Here is a 19,386-nt window from a genome sequence, read left to right as displayed (position 1 = left end):
TATAGTATCTCCAGTACAGCTTTACATTATTTACTACTAAGTTACTCCTTAATAGCAGGCTATTGTTTTCATATTAAAAAATGCATATGTATACACCTGTGTGCACAAATATTAGCCTTTAACATTATATTTTTATGCTCTAAAGAGTAACAGTATGAAACAATTTACATCTTAAATAACCATTTGCTAAATAGTTCTTTCACAAAGACTTCAGAATTTTAAAGTTACCTTTATGGTTATAAAGGCTGAGCGTAGAGAGAGGTGTATGTTTACTCTGTTTAATAAGTATTTTGCATTCTGCACAGATAGCATTGTTTTCTGCAGTTTCACATCTCATCCTGAGTTTCCTTGTTGCCCTGCCTGGTTTTAGTGTCTGCTCTCTCTTTAATTTTTATCTCATGTTATTTTTTCCTGTTCAGTCATCTCCTACTGCAGTGGCCTCCTAGCTGTATCACTAATATGTCAAGCACACTCCCATCATAGGGTCTTTGTGTTTGCTCTTTTTTTTGCCTGGAGCACAGTCTCAAAAGAGAGCCATAGGTCTCCTTGTGTTGCTTCTTTCAGTATCCAGTTCAAATAGGACCTTTTAGGGAAATCTACCCTGACAACCCTACACACAAAAATCTCTGTGCATGCACGTGCGCGCGTGCGCGTGCACACACACACACATTCACATTTACTTTTGTCCCCATGTTTGATCTGGGGCTGGATCCATTGCTCTGGCTGATTCTCAGCTGGACTCCTTCATTAAAATAGGCAGATAAACCACGTTCAGGCAAACTTGCCTAATAAGTGAAGCCATCTTTAAAGATTGCCACCTTGGGGTGAGGATGGATTTGTGAATTAGTTTCCAGTTATCACATTTGTCATCAAAATCTTTGGTATCCTCTATCATCAGTCTCCGGGGGGCATTATTAAACATTGTAGAAGAGCAGCTATTTTGCTCTAAAAAGCAAAATTTCACACTAGAAGGATTCTATCTAATTTTGAGAATGTCTCCAACCTACTCCCTACTAAGTATCTCTACTTAGGTGTAATGTAGACCTAGGTGTAATGTAGATATTGCCATTGTCATGGGGGTAAACATATTTTATAGCCCCTGAGCATAATTTAAGATGAACATAATATTGCTAGAATATTGACAGTAAGTCCACTGTATTTTCAGAAAAGTCCCATTTAGTCATGTTCAGTCCCACTTCAGTTAGGAGTATTTCTCTTCGTACTTTTTGAAACCTAAAAGTCTTCCAAACGCCTGGCCTCTGGCAACAGGGCTGTTGAATGACACCATCCAGGGCTGTTGAATGACAGCTAGCTTTTCCACAATAGTAATTTGGAAGAGGGTGAGAGTGTTCACACATTCAAAACCAGTTCAACCTCCGATGCTCTTCCATGCTGCTACCTGGCCCTTATCACACTGAGGACTCCATGGATGTCCCTCTCCATTCAACCCCTACTCAAGCTTCTGCTCCAATCTTTCCTTTACTTCTCCAATTTCCAGGACAATTCTTATCTAATTAATTTTTTTTATAATTTTTAATTTCTAAGAATTCTAATCATTTCTGTTTCATAGCAGCTCCTTTTCTTTTATGTATGTCATGGATTCAAAGTCCGTATTAAAAGTAAGAGAAAGTATTCAAATAACAATGTTTGGCGCAGCCGGTGTGGCTCAGTGGTTGAGCTTCGGGTTATGAACCAGGAGGTCAAGGTTGGATTCTTAGACCTGGGCTGCAGGCTTGATCCCCAGTGGGGAGCATGCAGGAGGCAGCCCATGAATGATTCTTTTTTATCATTGATATTTCTATCTCTTCCTTTCCCTTCCTCTCTGAGATCAACTATATAATAGTATATATATATATATTTTTTTTTTCCATGACAATGTTTGGATCTTTGATTACATTAAGTCATTGAACTGACCCTGGGGCCACTAACTCCAGGCTTATATTATCTGATTATTAAAAGCCCTTATAATTTCAACTAAAAGTAAAATTAACTGAACTATATACTCTCTTTATCTGACTTATACCAGAGAAGCCAGATTGTACATGAATACCTTTTGATACCACTCAGAAAAAAATCCCTACCTAATATTTTTCCTATCATTTTTGCTAGTTATTGCAACATTAGCCAATGGATAATAAAAGAAAAGTTATACAAATATACTTATTTGAAGCCTAATCTTTGAATTTTGGCGATGGGATTTGGAGTATGTTGTAATTCAGGTAAATGTAGGTTAAGCAATTTTCATTCCTGAAAAATTGAATGAAAAAGAGTTGGTTGGACACTAGAAGTGGGTAGTATTTTTAGATGAGAGCAATGTCTAGAAAATAACTAACCATCAAACACGTTATCCCTTGAAACACCAGTTCATTGTGTTTGTGTGTGAGGGGGACATAGTTGGGTTGTAGTATTCTGAATTCTAATTCAGAAAGCAGTATTCAAGTAAATTATGCAAAACAGTAGAATACCAAATTTGCAGAAAATCTGGGACACTTACATGTAGCAAAATGTCACCGTGGGTTAGGAATTATTGGCAACAAACTTAATGCTGGAATATTAGGGACAAATTCAAATAGTCCCTAATACCATGAGTGATGGACTGCCATTAGGGCGGAGGAGATGCATGATTGCTTGAGGTGGAAAAATCCAGTACCATGGAAGTCAGACCAAAAGAACACCTTAGGATGAGTTCGAAGTTTTGGTGCTGGACCATATTGGAGCAGATGAGAAAAACAGAAAACAATATTGGGACTAACGGGTTACAGAAGTGACCAAAGGTAACTCATAAACCAGGCAAGAATGTCTGAACCAGTGACTCTTGGTAAAGAAACTTACCCACAGACTGCAGTGGATAGAAAAAGCATCTGAGCAGCCTCTGTCAGAGTTGGCCTGGGAGCCTGCTGTGTATAACTGCATGTCGGTCCATAAGTGGATCCTTCCAGATGTGAAAGGTAAGAGCGATGCCCAATGTATCAACCTATTTTCTAGCTCAAATTCACACATCCTCTTATACTGTTTCTTCTCAAAGTATTCCTTCAGAAGAAAACATCTTCTTTTCTAATATGATCACTATCTCCGTTAGGATGATTCAGTATTCTGTTTTTAAAGCATAAATGTAAAAGCAGTTCAAGATAATCAATTGAACATTTTAAAATAGAAAACTGGGAGAAGTTATGAAAACAATCCTGAACTTAAAAGGATGAAATACAAAGTATAATCTAAGTGAGCGTATAAGTAGAGAAGTGTGCATTTATACTGCATACCTATTGTTGAGGAAAAAAAATAAACTTGTGACTTTCCCCCCCCCTGTTCAAATAGACTTCCATTTGAAAACTCAAAATTCCTTTATATTCCTATACTGAACAGTAAATGCTTTGTATGAGAGAATTCTTTTATTCAAAAATATAGTATTATTTGATATTCTGAAAATTCCCTTATGCTTTTAGGCAGATACCAGCCATACTAAAATACTTGAGTTTTAAAATAACTGACATTAAAGAAATCAGCACAGATTGCATATCTAAAATGCATCCTCATTATTTTTGCTGTGAAAAGAATCTCCTTTATAAACTTAGAGGCAGTTTCTTTTGGGCAATTATCATGAATGCCCACAGTAAAAGACATTCACTTTCCTCTTGTACTGCAAATAGTCAATACAAAACTACAGTATAACAACATAATCCGCACACGTTAGTGCCCTTCAATCTCTTCTGTTTAGGTTTTCTTAGGCCAAAATGATGTATATGCTTTATGTGAAAATCAAGTGCGCAATAATGGAAAACTCTTTTTGCTGTTTTATTTTATGGGGAAAAAAACCTAAATATTGGAATCCTCTAACTTACAAACAGGTCGTGCTCCAAACAGCCATTTTAAAGTCAGGTGGGAGAAAATCAGAAAGCATGTTCTTGCAAAAATAGCAGGGAAGCATCATATCTGATTTGAGAATAAAAAAAAGTGAAATTTCTGTCCTACCAAGATTTATGACCAGAAATGTACAATTTCCCTGGATACCAAGGTTTTCTCTGTCTCCCCTCTCCATGTATAGATTCAGTTGTGCACTCCAGCTTCCTCTCATCATTAAGGTGGTTGAACAAGATTGGGAGGTAGATTGATTGATAAGTAGGAAGTAGGCTCTTTTCTTCAGGTAGATTTATGGAATAGATTGTTTCAGCTGATTATGTTGAATTTCCAACTCCCATGGGTCCAGCTATTTATAGGTACAATCAACTCTCATAAGGCTCAAATCTATTCAATTGAGGCTGAAAATAAATAAATGTAAATATGACAAGTTAGCAGATCATAATAGAAATAGATCAGGGTGATATGGCACAGAGAGCTTCAATGAAGAAAGCTCTATAAATTGAGCAGTGAGGAAAGAACTTCCTCAGAGGATGACATATAACCTTGAACCCAGAGGACAAGAAGGACTTGACTAAGTAGAGATGAAAGAAGTGTATTTGTGAAACTTAAAGACTGGTGACTTAAGTCTAGGTACAAGTGGTGAAGTGTGTAATATCACAAAGAGGCACATTCTGTATACATTTGCAAGCAGGATATGGGATTTGGATTTTATTCTAAGTGCCCTGTGATGCAAGTAAAGGTTTTAAGGTGATTATTTGAAAAGATATACTTGCTGAAGTGAGCTCAATAAGAACCTATTCCCTTTTCTAATATTTCCTTTGGGTTTCCCTTCCTTTTATCTTTCCTTCCTTCTTTCCTGTGTTACTCTTATCTTTATATTTATAAACAGGGCTAATTCTAAATTAAATTTGATAATGTGACTTATAAGAAAGCTGGATAATTATATTTCTCAGATATAAAATATTCCCTTAACACATATAGTGTTCTAGTCACTTAACAAATATACTATATTGTTGCCCTTTAGCTCAGTGGATAGAGGGTCAATTTTGGTCAAGGGCAGATGCCCGGATTGCGGACTTGATCCCCTGTAGGGGCCGTGCAGGAGGCAGCCAATCAATGTTTCTCTCATCATTGATGTTTCTATCTCTCTCTCCCTTCCTCTCTGAAATCAATACAAATATATTTAAAAATATATGTTTTCTATTAATTTAACAAATATGTATTGAATTATCTATATGAAGAGTAACCTGTGTACTAGGCATAGAGCAGTAAATATAAGAGACAAGGATCCCTGACCTCAGAGGAGTAAAATAATAAAATAAAAATATAAAAAACACATAGGAAGATAGTGATAAATGTGAGGAAGAATAACCAAGCAGAGAACATAGATATGGAATGTTGTCTGATGGGAGGGAAGATTCAATTTCAAAAAGGGTCATCAAAAGGCCACATTGAAAAGATGATGTTTAAGTAGGAACTGAAGGATGCGGAAGCGTGTCTTGTGTAAACTAGAGACAAGAGACTTGCAGGCAGAAAAAATGAAAGTACACATGCCCTGAGCTAGAAGCATGATTGCTGTGTGTTTTAAGAACAAGAAGGCAGCACATATAATCTCAGGACCAGATCCTGTAAAATCTTAAAGAGCATTGCAGGAATTGTGTTTTTATGTTGAGAATATGGGAAACTTTTGGAAAGTTCTGACCAGGAGAGTGATAGAATCTACACTAATTATAGCAAGATCACCCTGGCGCTTTGTGAAAATGAGAAGGACAAAGACCAGAGTAGAGATCATTTGGGAGATATTAAATTAAAAAGGCAAAAGACAAAGGTTGCTTAGACAAAGTTGTATCTTACAAGAAAGACCTATTATTGTAATACTTTAAGCAATAAGAAAAAAAGAAAGACCTATTAGATTCCACTTAAAGGGGGAAAACTTCTATAGAATTAGTAAAGGATTTGGATGTTGGATGTGAGCAGAAGGAAACAATCCATCATGATTCTACTTTTTGGCCTAAGTTAAAACAGGAAGGAAAGATTGTGCTTTAATGAGACAAGCTGAGCTGTATTTATTAAGAGAAAGGAGTGGAGGTAGATTAAGAACTTTGGTTTTAAACATATCTGGTTTTGAATGCTTATTTGACATCCAAGTGGAAATACATGAATGACCAAAGGAGAAGTTGCTATACAGGTAGTATTTGCAGTCATGATAGAAGTTCAGGTCAATAAAAAAGTAAATGAGAGTAAAACTTTTAAGAACTAGATCCTTGGGACATTCTAAAATTTCACAGTCCAGAGATAAATGCAAGTTTTGCAAATAAGATGGGAAATGATATTGATCCAAAGAAAACAATATTTTGGACTAAAATCCAGGAAGACATATAATGGTGTAATTTGCTATACTAAGTCAAGACTAACAATTGACAACCAGATATTGTGACCTAGACAAGGACATTTTAAGGGAATATTAGAATTAAAATAACTCTTGAAGATGATTCAACAGGAAATCAGAAGAGACAGTTGAAGACATTGACTAGAGACATCTCTTTTGAAGTATTTTGCTCTACCTAAAATAGAAGAATCTGTGAAATATAAATAGATTTTAAGAGACAATTTTTTTAATTTTAGTTTATAATGGAAAATAGTAACAATTTGTGATCCAGAGAACTATCTGTGAGATAATCATAGATAATGCAGGAACAGAAGAGGAGGAAAACTAAAGTAATGTCCATGAGATGATAAGTGAGGGAGGAAGTTGTCCCTGCCTTTTATCCTTCCCAGGCTAGCCATAGTGGGTTGACACTCTGGGGATGCTGAAGAGTGACAGTGAGCTGAGCTCCTGGTCAGACATTCAGTCACAGGGTGAACACCAGATATTCTACTATAATAAGTCAAGACTAACAATTGACAACTGGATATTGTGACCTAGACAAGGACATTTTAAGGGAATATTAGATTTAAAATAACTCTTGAAGATGATTCAACAGGAAATCAGAAGAGTATTCAATGTGTTAGATGATTTTTCCAAGCAGTAAGCTAATGCAATTCAATGTTCTGAGCATGTTTAAGGTAGGCTAGGCTAAGTTATGATGTTTGCTAGGTTAGGGATATTAAATACATTTTTAACTTATGTATGATATTTTCAACTTATGATGAGTTTATAGAGACATAACCCTAGCAGTAAGCCAAGATGCATCTGTAAAATGTCTCATAAATAAACATTTCCTCCAGTAAGGGTAAAAAAAATAGAATAAGCAAATACAAAGGCAATAAAATTCTATCTCTAAAAAGTAATACAAGCTAAAATTATTTAAGGAAGATTTAAAATCAAATCTATAAATAACAATTTTATTCACTATTGGGAAAACACTTAAATTGCATTAATTGGAAAACTTTCTGGTTATTACACTGAAACAAAAAAAACATCTCATTATGTAGACATGTTAATTAAGATGTTATAGACAATTAGCACATTGAAAAGTAGCTGACATAGCCAATGACATTAGTGGCATCTAGTTGAACATATGAATAAGGTCAACAACCCCCAAAGTATAAATATGATGAGTCATGAAGTGGCCTTATCATGGGCTTAGCAAGTACACTATTTTGACCTACCACTGAACCTCCAACAAATCCTTAATGATCAGTTTAAATACTTCTAAAATTATGCAGAGTTAATTAGTCTTTAATAACTATTTTCAGAGTAACAGGTCATTGCACCAATTTTGGATGATTAGCTTAAGGAAAATAACACCTTTGAGAATAACAACATAGTGATTTTATAAATGGATAAATGTAGATTTTATTCAGAAGCCTGATGAGAAATAGCTTTCTATGATATTTTTCACAGGTATTTGATACATTTTTAAGTAGGTGAGATTACACTATTCCCCTTTCATGTATTTTTTTTCCAGAGCTAAGCTTCTAGTAGTATTGTTTTTGACAATTTAAGTATATCCCTGATATCCGACATCTCTGCCCAGAGGACCATTTTCACAAAGTCCTCCAAACAGAGTTTCAAGAAGAAACTATCTTGTTTTTATTTTTTCTTTCTCTTTTTATTTTCCATGTTGTTTATGAAATGGTGTGGTTAAATCAGCTGTGGTTAAAAAGAAATAAGGGATGTGTTCCACAACTAATGACTGACTTTAAATGCTTAACTCTAGAAATACTGTCCAGAATCTTAGATGAAAGTTCAACTTCATTGAGTATAATTGATCTTTCTTTTTTTCTTCTCTCATTCTCCCTAAGACTGAGAGTATAATTTATCTGATTTTTTAAATTGTTGTTCCATAATTTATTGTTTTAATTCATAAAAATATAATCTCTCTGGCTCAGCAGGTGTGGCTCATGGATTGAGTGTTGTCCCATGCACCAAGAGGTCACCAGTTGCTTTCCTGGTCAGGGCACATGCCCTGTTACAGGCTCTATCCCCAGTAAATCGATGTTTCTATTTCTTCCTCACCCTTCTTCTCTCTCTAAAGTGAATTAAACATATTAAAAAATATATAAGCTATTAAGTGTATTTATTTCATAAAATAAATATATATAACCAATGTCAATTAGCTATTGCTAATTGCTTTATATTTTTATATTCTAATTCTTTCCTCATTTTACAAAAGTATTTACACTTAGGTTCTATATTAGCTTCCTAGTGCTACTGTAATAAAGTACCACAAACTGGTTAAAGAACAACTGAAAAATATTTCCTCATGATTCTGGACATTAGAAATCCAAAAAAGTGTCCACAGGGCTGTGCTCCATCTGAAAACTGTAGGGGAGAATCTGTCTTTGCTGCTACCTAAATTGTTTATCTTCCTCTATCTCTCTTTTCAATGTCCTGTAGTTTTCCTAGTACAAGTCTTAAAGCCACCGTGGATAACGTTTTATTTCTCTTGTGGTGTCCTCCTACCCACTCAGAGAAATCCCTAACCACCAAATGATAACTTTGGTCTTATATCTGGACAAAGACTCAAAGCCCAGCTTCATATCTCTATAACAAATCAATTTTCTATAGTAAATTAATCCCATTTGCAAATGATTTTTAAAATGTATATTATGCAAAACAAAGCTCAGCCCCCAGAATAATGTGGGTTTTGGTTGTTAAGCCACAGCTGGATGAGAAATTCCATTCAGAATCATAGCTTCGAATTACAACGTGGACTGCAGCTCAGATTTAGGAATCTGAGGAAGCATAACAGACCATGAAAGAAATAAAAACATGCTAGGGACTCTGGGGCAATACTGGCAGGTCTCTACTGCTTTTTCAGGTCCGATTCTCTTCAGCAGAAGATCTCATTTGTAAAGAATCTTTTATTTAAACACAATAAAATGTACCATTAAATTAGGGAAAGTCTCACATGGTTTCCCCTAATACAGTTCTGCGTAAGGAATCATTGCTATAAAATATTTTGAAACCATTTTTTGGCTTACCATCTTAAACTACAACTCGAAATAAAGAAATAATATAGATCTGTTTTTAGACGATGCAGGGTTTTCTTCATATAATGTAAATTCAGTGAGCGCTTGCACTAGCATAGCTTTAGGATGATCCATTTCTTCAACTGAGGAAAAAAATGCAACTTATTTTATTAATTCTATAGCTCTCTGGCAAATCCACTATTTCCATAAACAAATATTGTATTAAGACCCCCAATTCTGAAAATAAAAGTTCAAGTGCTCTATTTCTTTAAAATAAAAGTTTACTATAAATTCTTATAAGGAGAGACATTTCTACTACAACGTGACAAAAGGATCACTGGTGCAAGCTGACTTGAAAAGGGCCTTAGCTGCCTTTTTAAGAAAATTTCCTAAACAATCATCTCTCTCATTTCAGTGATGATACATTGCACAGCTGCTCTGTGAGGAGTGCCTCACAAGGCCCCCGTTCGACAGCAGCGGATGAGTCCACATCAGATAATATACTGCATCCTCCGCCTCTCACATACAAATGGATTATGGTACTCTAAATACAATGAATTGATTTTTAAATATTTGTACAACATTTTATTTCAAAACCTAACAAATAAACCATATGAGACGGTGACTGATGGATATTTACGTTTAGGTCTTTGCAGAGCAGAGAATATTTTACACACAGACTGTCACCTTGGCTCCCACTCTGCCAGGTATCGATGCTGTTAATACTGTTCCTCTGCTATATCACCACCCTCTTCCACACCTGCTTCCTCCACTTCGTCACTGTCACCTTGAATCTGTTCAGCACAGTTATTGTCATATTATGGCATGTCTTTTCATGAAGTAGAATAAAAATTATGAGCCAGACTCTCATTGAAAGAATAGTCCAACTCTTAATCATCAACAACTTTAACACTGAGAGAAACATATAATAGCATTCCATTTTCAGGAATTACAGGGACACAAAAGCAGTTTAAAAAGGGTGTTCTACTTGCCATTTCTATTGCTTAATGATTTTTGTAGTGTCGGTCTCTCTTCGCTGTCAATCTCCCTGCCCTTTCCCCTGCCCCCTACAGTGCTATTATTTCTAGTCTGTGGAAAAAGTAGGAATTAGAATGATCTGAATCGACCTCATTTTCTGCTTTCAATAACACCTCAGTTGAGAAATAAGTTTAAAGATATATTCCATTGTGCAGCACATAACCTGTCAACATCTGAGAATTTGGATATCTTTCAAGAATTTTGGTAGAGAATATCCATGGTCTGAATCACATAGTTGAGCTCATTAATATTCTTAAAATAGTCAACAAACAATAAGAAACACCTTACAGTAGGCTTTTCCTTTATATTTGTGGTTCTCCTCAACCTTGCATTTCCTTAGAGATTGACTTCTCATCATTGTGTTTACTATACATTCATTTATCCTAGATTCATGAATTCCATAGATCATAAACTACCTTTTTCCAAACAGAGATGGACAGAGCCAAGTGCTCCCTTTTAGGTTTATTCACTTTTTAGACTGTTTGACCTCTATTTGTACCATTTCTATGAGAAGGTTATCAGGGCAATGCTTTGTTGCTTAACACATTTCAGCAAGTGCTAAAGGTAGTCTGCAGATACTCCAGCATATCCGCACAACTTCCTAAACCAGTTTCACAAAGCTGAATAAATGCCCTCTTTTTAACAGTTGCTTCTTTCTCTATTCCTTGACTTCCTCCACAAGTCTGGCTCCTCATTTTCTGTGGCACTTTCCATCTGTGCCACCGGCATAGGACACACATGTGCCTGGTCTAGAGCTTGGTTTGAATTTGCAACATTAAGACTATCTTCCTCATCATTATCTGCAAAACCAACTAAAATGATGTGTCTTGTAAGTATGGTCTGTGAGTTATGTTAGAACACCATGTATCCATCTGCCAGCATTGATTGCAAATTGTTTTGTAATTGTATTCATGTTTGCACCTGAGTTTGTGGAGGAGCCTTGAGGGTTAGGGGGAGATGAGTTCTAAGATTAGGGCCATCCAAGTAGCTAGAATGTGGCTTCCTGTAAAGTCATTATGAGAACTTTACAAGCTGATGTTGAGCATCCCAAAGAGGCAAGGCGCTTGCTTTGTCCTAATGCTGGTACTTCTCCACCGTCCCCTTATCTTCCATAATGCATTTCTCTAAATAAATCTCATGCATGTATAAGCCTGTCTTGATGACTATTTCTCAGAAGTTACAAACTGACACAGTGGGGATGCCAAATTTATGTAGAATATCATTTTCTCATAATCTTTGCTGTTGCTACAATATTACAATGCATCAACATAAAAATAAATGATGACAAAATAGGGTTTATATCAAGAATCCAAGAAACCTACCAATGTAACCTATTTCAGCAACAAGGAGTTACAGTGTACTTATGTCAATAGATGCTGAAAATGCATTTGATAAAACTTTGAAGCCATTTCTAATAAAGACATAGAATCAAAAGAGATTACATGAATATAATAAAATCTATTTACTCAAGACAACAGTAGAGTTTATTCTAAATAACAAAGCACTGAAAGGAATCCTATTAAAAATATAAACTAGTCTTGGATGTCTATTATGTCTATTAATATGTGTGTGTGCCTCAGAACATGTTGGCAGGAGATATCTACGGAGTTAGCTAAGTGATATAATATATATTACGGACTTTTGGTATGGTATGGTAAGTGATATAATATATCTTATGGACTTTTGGTATGACATGGTAATTGCGTATGTTAGCATCATTCTTATCTTCTTCTTGAAGTCATGTGAAGTATTAAGAAAAATAAAGAGAATTGGATTCTCCATGTTCATTGAAACTTGGAGTTAGATAAGATTTTCAGATTCTAGACTGTGAAGGTTACTAAAATCCATGAGTCTGTGCAGGTGTCACGCAAGAATAAGTGTGAAGGCTATTTAGTTGGCCCAGAGATGGCAGATCACAGGATGTACTGCAAAAATATACTTCCCACAGATAGAGAAATCATCCTGGGGGGTAAACACTATATCTCTTGTTTCCAATAACCAGATGTGTAACTTTAATGGATTGCGACCAGATAGCATATGTTCCCAGAGAGATGGAGAGAAGAGGCATGGGGAGTGGAGAGCATCAAGGGACCTCAGCAGATAAGGATTTCCAATGTCAGAAGAGTGCATGTCCTGAATTTAATATGCTTGTCATGAACTGAAGAATTGTATTTTGCAGTGGTTTTTGATAAAACGGAGAAGTTCAGAGTTGTCAGCAAAAGTTTTCTAGGTTTCACTTTGTATAAGAAAACACCAAAGATAGATATTCAAAGAGCACACAGACAAGATTTGTTTGTAGGAAGCTGCCCTGAGGTGAGAAGAATAATTAAGCACATTGGAGTTTGACCTCTCCTTTTACAACAGAAAATCACTGCAAACAAATCCTATATAATAAAAGGCTAATATGCAAATTGGCCAAATGGCAGAACAACTGGTCGCTATAATGCTCACTGACCACCAGGAGTAGATGCTCAATGAAGGAGTTGCCCCCTGGTAGTCAGTGCACTCCCACAGGGGGAGTGCCACTCAGCCAGAACCCAGGCTCATGGCTGGTGAGCGCAGCAGTGGTGGCAGGAGCCTCTCCCACCTCTGCGGCAGCACTAAGGATGTCCGACTGCTAGCTTAGGCCTGCTCCTCAAGGAGGAGGCCTAAGCCAACAGTCGGACATCCCCTGAGGGCTCCCAGACTGCAAGAGGGAGCAGGCTGGACTGAGGGACCCACCCAAGTGCACGAATTTCATGCACCGGACCTCTAGTAGTCTAATAAAAACCAACATATTCAATAATTAGTAACAGTATAGGAAATATTAGACCATTGCCATTGTATTATTAGTAGAATAACTTAAAGAAGTGAAACAAAACTTGTGTATTGTCAAAGAATTATTTAAATTCAAATGGCTTTTTAGAGCAAGTAGTAAGCAAATATTAATAAACATACACACACTAGAGTTTGCAGTCACTTATATGACTGACTGAAGATCACAAAGAAAAGTAAAAAAATCCAGGGAAGAAATGATGAAAAAATATGAAGACATAAAACATGAAGAGATATCAGGAGATCAGAATCCCTATATATTTTTACTTGTACATATATAATGAAAACTGTGGACAGATTGATAAGAATGCATGAGAGCATGGGGAGAGATAGTTGTGTAGAAATGTGATAAAATAAATATTCATTATTTATCATTTTTAACTTTTAGTTTTGATTTACATGACTGTATTTTATGATTTAAAAGAAGCTACCAAACTACAAAGCTAATAAATAAAATACAAAAGTGGTAGTTTAAGCAATGGGGTGACATAATCTGAATTATGAATACTAATTGACTTTATGGGAAAAATGAATCTGAAATAAACTGGATGAATTTGGGATACTTCTTGAGTGAAAAATGGGAGGAATTTTGAATAATTTCATTTGTATATTCATCAACAAATATTTACTTAGTACTTGATAGATATCAAGACTGTTTAGAGCTACCCAGATCATTTGGTTAGTGTCGAGACCCAAAGGTTGCAGGTTTGACCCCAAGTCAGCAAACAACGTGCAGGAAGCAACTAGTGAATGCATAGATGTCCCTTCTCTCTCTAAAAATCTAATCTAATAAAAGATAAACATGCAAATTGACTGTACCTCTGCTGCACCTACAAGCCACGCCCACAAGCCAATCAGGAGTGAATATGCAAATTAACTCAAATAAGATGGTGGCGGCCGCAGAGCTGGAGCAAGCAGGAGGCTTGGGTTGCCCCCGGCAATGGAGGAAGCCAAGCTTCCCACCTGCCCTGGCCGGCCACACTCCCATGGGTTGAGGGTACCCACTGGGGGGCTTGGCCAGCCTGCAAACAGCCCGCAGCCCCTCACCCTAGCTCGCCAGGCACCCCAGTGGGGACCCCCACCCTGAAGGGAGTGTGGCCAGCCTGAAAATGGCCATGAGCCCCTCACCTAGGCTGGCCACACCTAATGGGGTAAGGGTCCCCACTGGGGGCTTGACCAGCCTGCAAACAGCCATCAGCCCCTCACCCAGGCTGGCCAGACACTCCAGTGGGACCCCTACCCTTATTTGGGACACCCTTCAGGACAAACCAGCCTGCCCCCACACATGCACCAGGTCTCTATCCTATCTAATAGAAGAGAAACATGGTAATTGGCGTACGACCGCTACCCTTCCCATTGGCTAATCAGGGCGATATGCAAATTAACTGCCAGCCAAGATGGCGGCTGGCAGCCAGGCAGCTTAAACTGAACATGAGGCTTGCTTGCTTTAGTGAAGGAGGACTCCAACATTCCCCGCCTGCCTTGCCGGCCTCTGAGCTTGCAGTATAAGAAACATTGTAACAAATATAGAAGCTAAACAAAACCCCAGAAACCAGCTTTCAGCCGGCCAGGATCTCAGAGCTGGAGTTATACATTGTTTCGATTATAGAACCCAAACAAACTAGATACCTGCTTTCAGCAGCTGAAGCATCAGAGCTGGAGCCAGAGCTAAAGCTGGCCCAGAATAAAAAAAGAAAAAGAAAAAAAGGAGCAGTTGGGAGCTTCAGTCACCCACCAGCCTGAAAACAGCCCTCAGCCCCTCACCCAGACTGGCCAGGCACCCCAGTGGGGACCCCAACCCTGAAGGGTGTGTGACCAGCTGCAAACAGCCATCATCCCCTCAACCAGGCTGGCCAGGCACCCCAGTGGGGACCCCCACCCTGATCCAGGACACCCTTCAGGGCAAACCAGCTAGCCCCCACCCATGCATCAGGCCTCTATTCTATATAGTAAAAGGGTAATATGCCTCCCAGCACTGGGATCAGCATGACAGGGGGCAGCGCCCAAACCCCCTGATCGCCCTGCGGCTCTGTGTGTGACAGGGGGTGGGGCCACAACCTCCCTATCGGCCCTGCTCTGTTCCTGACAGGGGAAGGTGCCCCAACCCCCTGATCAGCCCTGCTCTGTGCCTGATAGGGGGGAGCTCCCCAACCCCCTGATCGCCCTGCGGCTCTGTGTGTGACAGGGTGCGGTGCCCCAATTCCCCAATCGGCCCTGTTCTGAGCTCGACCAGGGGCTGCACCTAGGGATTAGGCCTGCCCTCTGCCACCCGGGAGCAGGCCTAAGCCAGCAGGTCGTTATCTCCTGAGGGGTCCCAGACTGTGAGAGGGCACAGGCCGGGCTGCGGGACCCCTCCTCCCCCCCAAGTGCACAAATTTTTGTGCACCGGGCCTCTAGTACTATATAATAAAATAGTAATATGCAAATTGACTCTAACAGCAGAATGACTGGGAATGACTGGTCACTATGACACACACTGACCACCAGGGGGCAGACGCTCAATACAGGAGCTGCCCCCTGGTATTGAGTGCACTCCCACAGGGGGAGCTCTGCTCAGCCACAAGCCAGGCTGACGACTGCCAGCCCAGCGGTGGTGGCAGGAACCTCTCCCACCTCCTCAGCAGCACTAAGGATGTCCAACTGCAGCCTAGGCCTGCTCCCTGGTGGCAAGTGGACATCCCCTGAGGGTTCCTGGGTTACCAGAGGGATGTCTGACTGTCAGCTTAGGTCCGATTCCCCAGGGGAGCGGGCATAAGTCAGCAGGTGGACCTCCCCCATGGGGTCCCAGACTGCAAGAGGGCACAGGCCAGGATGAGGGACCCCCCTGAGTGCACAAATTTTTGTGCACTGATCCTCTAGTCAATAAATAGAATACTCTTTAAAGGGTAACTTTAATGGCATTAATGTAGACTAAAAGAATGGAAGTGCCATATACTGCTGTTGGTACAAGCAGAAACTTTAGGAGGGAATTACAATTTGAATATTTCCTTTAGTAATGCCTTTTTGGCATTTAGGTGGAAATGTTAAGTGAAAAGTTATAGATGTTTGTATGTGATTATTTTTTCATCCGTTTGAATTCTTAGACACTTGTCTCCAAAAAGATGATGAGACATACTATGTTTCTCTTTGGGAAACCACACTATTTTTAAATGATAGCTCTACTATTAATTGAACTATAAACATAATCCAACCCTAATTAAAATCCTAAATGGTTTTTAATGGAATTTTAAAAGTCTATCTCAAACCTAATACATAAAGAAAAATGTGTAAAAATGGCCAAGACAGTCTAAAAAATAAAATTAGAATTCTTATCATAGCAGATATCAGAATGTTATAAAATTATACTTTTTACTCTGATGATACAAATTACACCCTAAGATTGGTACAGAAATGATCAAAAAGTGATTGCATTGTAATGTTCAAAGAATTTTGAGAGAAATGGGCTGTGAGCTGTCTCAGCAATTAATCTTTTTTTCTAAATCCACTCCTTTCTCTTTGTATGATAAAACTGCCTTCTCTGGGAAAATCCTCAGAATAAGTAACTTTCTGGCAGTGTACAATCTTGTTTTGGCTGATGCTACCTGCTGCGTGGAGGGCATACCGCTGCTACCATTGTGTCAGGTGTCTCATTGCAAGAGCTCCTGGCTTTGGACAGGAATGCTGTAGTCCCACCGAGTTGCTGCTTCCCAGCACAGAGTATCAGCACATACAGAATTGATTCCAAATGATGTGTGACACATCTGCTTCGTGGTTCACTTTTGGTCTCCAGATTATACCTTCCAGTTTAGAAGATGTTAGTAATCTGGCCTACCTGTCTCCTTCATTATCTGGTCCTTCCTGCAGTACATTTTTCCAGAAATTCCTGACTTGTGGTCCGTAGATACAATTCTTAAGTAAACTATAGGCTATTTTAAATATCACATTAACTAATCTTTAAATTTTTTGAGGAAATATCTGTGTTCAGGCTACCTTGCCAACGGCATTTTCCACATATATGTGGAAACAAATATAACAAATGAAACAAAACAAAAAACCCACACAAACACCCAAATCTTATAATTTTGTCTGATTTTTATTATGCTACTTTAATTCCTATGAAATAAGGTGCACAACAACTTACATAGATAAATAAATAGTCTTTGATACTAGTTTTTCATAAATATTAGGTCTCTTAAAAATTAAATCTTTTATTATGGATCATAACATGTGCACAGAAATAGACATAAATTTAATAAGCATATTAATAAACTAGCATAACTTACAGTGTATAGCACTGTGAGCACTCCAGAATCCCCAAGTTCTTATGGCCCCCTTTCAAATCATGATCTCCTAACATTTTCCTGGATTGTATTATAAACACATTCTGCATATATTTATGCTATTAACTCCCTATGCATCTCTAGTTAGGATTTGTGGGGCCAATTTTTGAAGTTTGTCTCAGTGGAAGTGCACACTACATTTCTTATAATGTGGATCTGCTGAAGAAGATCCCTATGAACTTCTGATCAACTGGACAATATATTTAATTTGTCTGTATTTTTGAGATATATTCTTCCATGTTACACAATTCTAACTTCTCGTTTGTTTTTGTTTTTGTTTTCATTGTTCGGTTGAGAACAAAAGTCCTTTCTGATTTCAATATCCAAAGTAGAAATCAGTCCTCTCTGGGACTTCGGCTATGTTATTGAGAAAATGGGGACTTTCGCTTCACCAGGCCAGGGAACCGAGCTCTGAGGAGTTCCGAGTATCTATTTAGAATCACACAGCCCAACAGTGGGCGATTTCTCCCCATTTTTCAGAATAATTGCCAGGGTTTGGTCTTCCTGTCTTAGTGCCTCCACCAGTCCTCTCCCAGCCTTCAGAGCCCTCAGACTCTAGAGGGCAGGAGTGAGGAGTGGGTGGATCCCTAGAACACCTTCTCTCAGCGCTCCCACCTCACTCTCAGTCTTTGCTTTGCTTTTTCTGAAAGCCTGGAGTTTCTCTGATAGATTTTTCTCCGCTCTGCTGTTCTGCCCAGATGTATCAGCCTGGCTACCCTGCATTTGATGGATAGAGCCTCTAACTCAGAGGACCACTCACAGCTCTCCTTCTCTGCTCCAGCTTTTACTTTGTTTCCACTGAACATTTTGTAAACACCTATGAAAAAGAGCCAGCAGGTGGGTCTGGATTCACTTTGTGTCTGAGATTATTTGGGATCTGAACCTGTATGCCACCCCAGAAGCAGAGACTCAAAGTTCCTTAAAAGTTCCTCTGCTTTCACCTTCCTTCCTCAGAGTAGCCTCCAGTAATCTAACCATTGTCCTGCCATTTACATAGGAAGCTCCAGCATGAAGAGCTTGTCACTTTCTGGAACATATTCCATGTAGGCTTCTCTGAGTCCTCAAATTTCTCATCATCTTTAAGAAAACTACAATTTTATAGCTTACTCAGATTGTTTTGTTTGTTAGTGTGAACACACGGTCTTTTTGCAAATCCCCATAGTCAAACTGGAAGTAGAACATGTTCTCAGTTATTTTAAATTTAGTTTATTTGTTGTTATGTTTGTATCTTTACAATGTTTTTAGAATTCACTAGACAGAGTCAACTCTAAGTGAGCTACATGTATTCATAATATGAAAATGGAAATGCTGTTTCCAACACTGACTTCTTGAGGGTATTTGTTATTGCAAACATTTTAGCAAAGTGATGAGTGGGAAAAATGATGGTCCTATCAAAACAGCAGTAGGCTATCTTCACTATCAAGCACTTCCATCACAATGGTCTTTCCCAACCACAATAAAATATATTTGGGGAGAGATGAATTATCTCTCTAGACTGAGTCCCAAGGAAGCACAGCTTTCATATGTTGGGATCATACGGAAAAGGCAATGGTTGCATTCTGCCTCTACAGGATATTTTTAGACCACTTAATCTCTTATTTTCTCATCTTCATTTTTAATTAGCCACACCTAGACTATTTTATTAACCTCCTTCCTAGTTTATCGTGTTTCATCGTCTTCTTTATTGGATATCCTTCCACAAACATATTGAACAACTAAAAACACTACTTCTATCATAGTAATTTTCTCAAAGAAATGAATGTCAATAAAATCCCAACCACATCATGAAACCTCCGATGTGAATAATATTATCATTAACACTATTTTACAGGTAAAGAGATTACATAGAGACACAAGAACTTGTCCACTGTCAAAAAGCTCATAAGATAGTAAGTTCATTATTTGAGTTCTCTCTAAAACCTAAAAATTTAACCAATGT

Source organism: Myotis daubentonii, chromosome 5 (assembly GCF_963259705.1).
Source record: "Myotis daubentonii chromosome 5, mMyoDau2.1, whole genome shotgun sequence".
NCBI classification, from domain to species: domain Eukaryota; kingdom Metazoa; phylum Chordata; class Mammalia; order Chiroptera; family Vespertilionidae; genus Myotis; species Myotis daubentonii.
Note: the sequence above shows the minus strand (reverse complement) of the source record.